General features: G+C 40.2%; 1 pseudogene; it reads right to left on the reverse strand.

The window, feature by feature from the left end:
- Positions 1-1581: 1581 nt before the first annotated feature.
- On the reverse strand, positions 1582-8964 carry LOC128628519 (jupiter microtubule associated homolog 2-like; annotated as a pseudogene).
- Positions 8965-9038: the final 74 nt, after the last annotated feature.

Genomic DNA, 9038 nt, shown 5'->3' on the forward strand with positions numbered 1-9038 from the left:
CAAAGAAATGAGGAGAGTCTTAGGAACCTCCAGGACATCTTTAAATGCTCCAATATCCGAATTATAGGGGTACCAGAAGGGGGAAAGGCACAGCCACCAGTGGAAAACTTATTTGAACAAATAATAAAAGAAAATTTCCCCAATCTGGAAAAGGAAATAGACTTCCAAGAAATCCAAGAAGCTCAGAGAGTACCAAAAAAGTTGGACTCAAGAAGAAACACACCAAGGCACATCATAATTACATTAGCCAAAATTAAAATGAAGGAGAGAATCCTAGAAGCAGCAAGAGCTAAGGGGACAGTCACCTACAAAGGAGTCCCCATCAGACTGTCAGCAGATTTCTCAAAAGAGACCTTACAGGCAAGAAGGGGCTGGAAAGAAATATTCCAAGTCATGAAATCTAAAGACCTACAACCAAGATTGCTCTATCCAGCAAAACTTTCATTTAGAATGGAAGGACAGATAAGGTGCTTCTCAGATAAGATCAAATTCAAGGAGTTCATCATCACCAAGCCCTTACTATATGAAATGTTAAAGGGACTTATCTAAGAAAAAGAAGTTAAAGAAACATGAACAGTGAAAGAACAACAAGCTCACAGTTATTAACAACCACACCTAAAACGAAAGCAAACTAAAAGGACAGCTAGATCAGGAGTGGAAATATAGAAATGAAGATCTCAAGGAGGGTTAGCAACAGGGGAGTGGGAGGAGGAGATGGGGGGAGAAGGTACAGAAAATAAGTAGCATAGACAGTAGATAGAAAATAGATGGGGGGGCAAGAATAGCATGGGAAATATAGAACCTAAAGGACTTGAGACACATGGACATAAACTAAAGGGGGGTAATGGTGGGGATGGGGGGGCAGGGTGGAGGGGAATGAAGGGGGGAATAGAATAACTGTAACAGCATAATCAATTTAAAAAAATAAATAAAAAAAGAAACAAAACTGTTATTCAATGCAATCACAATAAAAATACCAACAAGCTAGAACACTGGTTTTCAATTTGCCCTCCAGATAACACTGTGTAATGTATAGAGACATTTTTGACTGTTAGATATGGGCATGTACTACTGACATCTAGTGGGTGGACAACAAACTCACAGCTATTAACAGCTAAAACAACTAGAACAGGAACAGAATCACAGGAACAGAGATCACATGGAGGGCCATCAGAGGGAGAGAAGGGGCAAAAGGCACAGAGAATAAGCAGCATAAATGGTAGAAAATAGACAGGGGGAGGTCAAGAACAGCATAGGAAATGTAGAGGCCAACAAATTTATATGTACGACCCATGGACATGAACTAAAGAGGGGGAATGCAGATGACGGGGGATGTGCAGGGTGGAGGGGAACAAAGGAGGGGAAACGGGACAACTGTAATAGCATAATCAATGAAATATATTTAAAAACTAAAAAAGTAAAAAATTTACATAATTAAGAAACAAGTCAAAAGATAATTGATAAATTAAAAAATATTGGCTATACACAGCACAAGGGCTAATAACACTAATATATACAGAATTCTTAATAAATGAGGGACAAAGATCAAAAAACAATTAAAAATAGGAAAAAAATATGAACAGACCAAAAAATGATACAATGGCCCCAAAGCATAAGAGAAAGATTTAAACTCACTTACAGAGAAATGTAAATAAAACACTGAGATACCATTTCTTGCCTATCAGACTGGCAAAAAATTTAAAATATATCACATTCTGTTGAGTAGACTGTGGAAAAACAGTGCCACACACAGCTGGTGGGAATGCAATTCGGTAGTAGCCTCTGGAGGGCAGTGTGGCGATGCCTAACAAAACTACATATATGCTTATTTTTCAACAAAGATGTTTCTTGACAGTCTGGAAGATGAGCTCCTCTGTGGCTCTCATGGTGGCAGTAGAACCTGAGCAGTGGCTTCAGATACACAACAGTACTGACACACACACACACCCCACCCCGTTCTTTGGACTAAAGAAAACTTTGAAATTCTATCTCTTGAGCTTCTTATCTGGCTACAGGGCAAGCAATAGTTTCTCTAGTAGAAAGAGATGCTGGGTTTGCCTCCAGGTAGATTCAGGACTTTCTTGTGAAATTGAAGCGTGGGCCCAACCTGGACTCCTGGCTGTCAACTGTGGGTGTGGGCTGGGGCTCCTAAGCATGGTCTGCTTCTCCCAGGCCACTTTTCTCATACAGCTCTTCTCTGGGCAAGATGCTTGTTGTGGCTTAAAGTTTCAATTTTGGGTCTTCTTCACATAAGAGCATGCAGTCCTTGAGTTTGTTTGAGTGTGCCAGGGGAAAATGGCAGTTACTGGCAACTCAAAAATGTTACTAGCCTTCCCACTAGGTGGGTTCAGATGCTGTGGAGTATGGACAGCAATTGATGCCTCAGAGATACCACTTCCTCTCCCCAGTGGGGGGTTGGTTCTCTTAGGAATGTTCTAAGGTTCTTCAGTTGGACCAAATATATTTGATGCCATCCTGTTGGGTTGGCTTGAAGAAACACCTTCTGGACTTCTGAAAAGATTGCTTGATGCTCCTCCAGGAGGCTTCATGGCCCTGGAGCTGGCTTGGCTGCCCTCATTCTCCAGAATATGGAACATGTCGCCTGCTGCTTGACCACTCCTAGCCTGCGGAGCCACGTTTCCTGCCAGGTTCCAGAAACTTTTCTTTAAAAAATCTCCAGTTGAACCATCAACAAAATGGAAAAAAACCTACTGAATGGGAGAAGATAAGTGCAAATAATACATCTGAAAAAGGGTTAATATCTATTTTTTAAATATTTTATTTCTTTATTTTTAGACAGGGGAAGGGAGGGGGAAAAGGAGAGAGAGAGAAGCATCAATGTATGGTTGTCTCTCATGCGCCCCCTACTGGGGACCTGGCCCACAACCCAGGCATATGCCCCACACTAGGAGCTGAACCGGACCCTTTGGTTTGCAGGCCAGCACTCAATCCACTGAGCCACACCCACCAGGGCCAAAGGGTTAAAATCTAAAATATATAAAGAATTCATACAATTTAACACCAAAAACAAACAAATAATTGAGTTAAAGAATGGACATTTCTCCCAAGGAGGACATACAGATGACCAACCGACAAATGAAAAGATGCTCAGCATCACTAATCACCAGGACAATGTACATTAAAACCTCAGTGAGCCCTGGATGGTTAGCTCAGGTGGTTGGAGTGACATCCTGATACATCAAGGCTGTGAATTCCCTCTCTGGTCAGGACACATACAAGAATCAACCAATGAATGCATAAATAAATAGAACAACAGAATGGATGTTTCTCTCCCCCCTTACCTCTCTCTCTCAAAATCAATAAATGAAAGAAATTTTAAAACTTTCATGACATATCACCTCACACCTTTCAGATGACTATCATCAACAAACTAACAAATAAAAAGTGTTGGTGAGGAAATGTAGAAAAGGGAACCCTTGTGCATCAGTGATGAGATTGTAAATTAGTGTAATCATTATGGAAAACAGTATGGAGATTCATCAAAAAATTAAAAATACAGCTGCCATATGATCTAGCTATTCCACTACTGGGTATTTATCCAGAGAAAACAGAAGCTTTAATTGGAAAAACCATTGCACATATGCACCCCTATTTTCACTGCAGCATTATTAGTAATAGCCAAGATATGCCTATCAGTAGATGATAAAAAGATGTGGGGTATATTCTCATATACATGTATAGATATAAATATACACACATACATATACATATGTACATATACACACACATACACATATATAATGAAGTATTACTGAGCCATAAAAAAAGAATGAACTCTTGCCATTTGTGACAAGATGGATAAACCTAGAGGGTATTATGTTAAGTGAAACAAGTCAGAGAAAGACAAATATACCATATGATTTCAATTACAAGTGGAATCTAAAAATAAATAAGTAAATAAATCAAAACAGAAACAGACCCATAGATACAGAGAACAAGCAGATTGTTGCCAAAGGGGAAGGGATGGGAAATAGGAATTCTAAAAAATCTCAATTTTAATATGCAACCAAGTTTCAGAAGTACTGCTCTATGAATTTTTAATTTTTTCTTTAAATTGAGACTTTTGGCCAATATGGAGGCATAGGCAGACACACTGTGCCTCCTCCCACAACCAAAAGAAGAACAACAATCTAAAAACAAAAAACAACCAGAACTGACAGAAAATCAAACTCTATGGAAGTCTGACAATCAAGGACCTAAAGACACATTCATCCAGACTAATAGGAGGGACAGAGTCGGGCAGCCAGGGCAGAGAGGATTTGTGGCAAGGCAGTAGCTGGAAGACAGGGGTGTGAAAGGGGGAGGCTGGCAGACCCAGGGAGGTGGTGGATTGTGGACTGGGCAGTCCCACATTCACTTGAAGATAAACCAGGAGAAACAACTGGAGAGCGGGATGGACTGTGCAATCCACGGACCCCAGCACAGAGAAATAAAGCCTCAAACCACTGATTGAAAACACCTGTGGGGGTTGAGGTGCTGGGAGAAACTCCCAGCCTTATAGGAGAACTCTTTGGAGAAAGTCTAAAAGGCCAAATTGAAAGTTTAGAGACTTCTGGCCAAGATGGAGGCATAGGTAGATATACTTTGCCTCCTCACACAACTAGTAAAGGACAACACAAATTCTATTTTATTTATTTATTTATATTTTATTTATTTATTTTCAGAGAGAGGGGAAGGGAAGGAGAAAGAGAGAGAGAGAAACATCAATGTGTGGTTGCCTCTCATATGTCCCCCACTGGAAACTGGCCTGCAACCTAGGCATGTGCCCTGACTGGGAATCAAACCACAATCCTTTGCTTTACAGGCCCTCGCTCAATCCACTGAGCTACACCAGCCAGGGCAGGACAACACAAACTTTTTAAAAAACAACAAACCAGAACTGCTAGGAAATAAAACTGTATGGAAGTCTGACAACCAAGGAGTTAAAGAAGAAATGTTCATGTAGACTGGTAGGAAGGGCAGAGGAAGACAGCTGGGGTGGAGAGAACACATGGCAAAGGGGCTACTGGAGGACCAGTTGATCCCACATTTGCATGTGGATAAGCTGGGAGAAGCAACTGGGGAGCAAGACAGACCATGCAACCCTGGATTCCAGTACAGGGAAATAAAGACTTCAAACCTCTAGATATGAAAACCTGTGGAAGTTTTGGCAGCAGGATAAACTCCAGACCTCACAGGGGAGTTCACTGGAGACCCACAGGGTCCTAGAATGTACACAAACCCGCCCACCTGGGAACTAGCACCAGAAGGGCCCAATTTGCTTGTGGGTAGTGGGGGAAGTGACTGAAAGCTGGCTGAGCACTGAGCAAGTGGCATTGCTCCCTCTCTGACCCATCTCCCACATACAGCACTACAACACAGCAACCTAGTTTGCCCCACCCTGGCAAATACCTAAGGCTCTGCCGCTTACAACATAACAGGTGTGCTGAGACAAAGAAATATGGCCCAAATGAAAGAAGAGATCAAAACTCCAGAAAAATAACTAAGCAAATGAAGAGATAGCCAACCTATCAGATACACAGTTCAAAATACTGGTAGTCAGGATGCTTACAGAAATGGTTGAATATGGTCACAAAACAGAGGAAAAAATGAAGGCTATACAAATTGAAATAAAGAATAATATACAGGGAACCAACAGTGAAGGAAACTGGAACTCAAATCAACAGTTTGGAGCAGAAGGGAGAAATAAACATTCAGCCAAAACACAATGAAAAAACAAGAATTCAAAAAAAAATTAGGAGAGGCTTAGGAACCTCCGGGACAACTTCAAATGTTCCAACACACAAATCATAGGAGTGCCAGAAGAAGAGGAAGAGGAAGAAATTGAAAACTTATTTGAACAAATAATGGAGACCTTCCCTAATCTGGCAAAGGAAATAGACTTCCAGGAAGTCCAGAAAGCTCAGAGTCCCAAAGAAGCTGGACCCAAGGAAGCACACACCAAGGCACATCATAATTAAATTACCCAAGATTAAAGAGAAGGAGAGAATCTTAAAAGCAGCAAAAGAAAAGGAGACAGTTACCTGGAAAGGAGTTCCCAGAAGACTATCAGCTGACTTCTCAAAAGAAACCTTGCAGGCAAGAAGGGGCTGGAAATTCATATTCAAAGTCATGAAAAGCAAGGACCTACATCCAAGATTACTCTATCCAGCAAAGCTTTCATTTAGAATGGAAGGGCAGATAAAGTGCTTCCCAGATAAGGTCAAGTTGAAGGAGTTCATCATCACCAAGCCCTTATTATATGAAATATTAAAGAGACTTATCTAACAAAAAGATAAAAAATATGAACAGCAAAATGACAACAAACTCACAGCTATCAACAACTGAACCTAAAAAAAACAAAAACAAACTAAGCAAACAACTAGAACATGAGCATATTAACAGAAATAGAGATCACATGGATGGTTGTTAGTGGAGAGGGGGCAAGAGGAGAACGGGGGAAAAGTTACAGGGAATAAGAAGCATAAATGGTAGGTACGAAATAGACAAGGGGAGGTTAAGAATAGTATAGAAAATGGAGAAGCCAGAGAACGTATATGTATGACCCATGGACATGAACTATGTGGGTGGAGAATATTAGTGGGTAGGGGGGTGCAGGGCACAGGGGAATAAAGGGGAGAAAAAAATGAGACAAGTGTAATATCATAATCAATAAAATATACTTGAGAAAGTTTATACTTAGTAATTATATCCTACATTTTGTGGCACTCAATGTTTTCACATGTTTTTTATGCACAGGAGAAGCCTAACAGTTTAGTATTTATTATAACTGATTCATATGTAGTTTGAGCCATAGGAGTTAAAAGATTTTTCTCAGGGCCCAAAAAACAGGTAGCCAAAGGGAGTAGCTACAGATTGTTAAAGAGGAGAGAGGAGTCCCTGTTCAAAACAGTTCCTGAAGATGATCACTGGAGAGCTATGGTGGGTGTGCTGAAGTAGGGAGAAATCCAAAAGGCTCACGCATTAACCAGTAAGTTAGGGAGGAAGTAAGGTTGATCCTCATTATTTGCAGATTTTGTATTTGTGAATTCACATACTTGCTAAAATTTATTTGTAATCCCAAAATCAATGTTCGCAGTGTTTTCATGACCATTGAGAACATGCTCAAAGCAGTGAAAATTAAAGGATGAATAAAGCAACATGGTGCCTTTGTTCTCAGCTCTCACACTGTATAAACAAGTACCCTTTTCAAGGTCTATTAACTGCCATGATTTTACTTATTGCTGGTGACTTTACTGTTTAAAAATGGCCCCCAAACATAGTTCTGAGGTGCCTTTTGGAAGAAGTGTTAGATAAGCTTCACTATGGCATGATTTTAGTGCTGATGGCTGTGAATTCAATGAATCAGTGGTAGGTTGATGAAAATGTTACGACCATAGGCATATAGGAGCCTAGCCTTGTATTTGCCCCAGGCGTAATGATTCAGTGTTGGCTAATGCAGTGTTCATGGTGACTTTATAGAATATAACTACCATGAATAATGAGAATCAATTTATCAGTGCTAAGTCTTAGCTCTAGCCAAAGAAGTCAATCTGTTTCTTAAAAATCTAATGGAGTAGTGAGAACAAGAGCAAATGTCCATGCACTTTTAAAAAATCTGTTATGACTCTCACATACATTGCATAATGAGTATGTGTCAGAGAGTTTACTCAACCAATTAGTGAGGAAACCAGTCAGATATTAAAAATTGGTTCAGAGATCATTTAAATTGCTAAGCATTTATAAGCAATTAATAAAGAAATTTTAGTGTAAGATTGCTAGACTAGATACAAAACTGGTTAAAGTTCTACAAAGTATTAAAATAAAATCACTGAAATTTAAAAAAAAGTCTATAGGAGAATTTTATTTCCTATCACATTTTCTTTTTCTTTTTTCCCTATGGGTTCAATGTGAACATTAATAAAATCTATTTGAGAACATACCACCTAGTCCCAATATAGTGTTTAAAGTAAGGCCTTAGGTCAAACGTTCCTGCTCTGCAAATTCAAGCATAATGTGAACATCATAGTTGGTTTAAGAGTCTAAGAAATGATTCCCCTATGCTGACAGTGTAGCATTTTAATGTAATTTTCCTCTCAAATCAATTCTTGCCCCACTTTCCCCTGTATCAGTACTTGGTTCCATTGTCTATTCAGTTCCTCAAGACCCAAGACCTGGGAGTCATCCTTAATTTCTTTCCTTCAACCTCCACATCCAATCTATCACCAAGTTTTGTTCTACTTCTACTGGCTATTAATTCGTTGTCTCTTAGCCCCACACTCTCCCTTCTATACTCTGCTTTATGCTGCTGGATTTTCCAGATTTCTCTGCCAGCTGTTAATTTCTGCCAATGGGAGGAGGCACTGGCAAGAAACGAGAAGGCTGGAAGAGAGGAAATAGCAGCTATTGCTCTCAGTTGCTGTAGCAGTGGGGACGAGGTCCACACACCAGCTGTACCTCTACGTGGCACCTCCTTACCATTCAAGACCACTATAGCACCTCTTCCACTTCTAGCACCTGCAGTGCATTCCACCCCTTCAGCTTTTCATTCCTTCAGCACCCTGCATTCTCCCTTTTGCTTCTTCAGCCCTTCCAATACTTTTGTAATTAATACCCTTTTTTAACACCCTTTGTTACAAGTTAACTAGCATGGTTTTTCACTTCTTGACTGGAGCACCAGAGGATATAAACTCCAAAATATTTCCCAAATTTATCCACCTTTGCTACTACCACAATGCCCACTCTAATGCAAGGCACAGTGATCTCTCACCTGGATCACTGCAACAGCTAGGCTCCCTGAGACCACAACCAGGCAGGTGCCTGTGAGGCAGGCAGCATTAACTAGTGAGACCCCCTGAAAAAATAAGTTGTAGGAGAAAAGGATTCCCCTCTACTGCCAATCTTGGAGGCTGGTATTTGATTTTATTTCACAAAGTTAATTTGCTAAAACTGTTATTCACTTAATGCTTATTACTAGGCCAAGTTCCTTATCTCTGCCTTTTGCTCAGTCTGCCTTTTCTCTTTCATGTTATAGAACA

The sequence above is a fragment of the Artibeus jamaicensis genome, unplaced genomic scaffold (genome assembly GCF_021234435.1).
Source record: "Artibeus jamaicensis isolate MK-2021 breed Jamaican fruit bat unplaced genomic scaffold, CSHL_Jam_final contig_196, whole genome shotgun sequence".
Classification (NCBI taxonomy): Eukaryota; Metazoa; Chordata; class Mammalia; order Chiroptera; family Phyllostomidae; genus Artibeus; species Artibeus jamaicensis.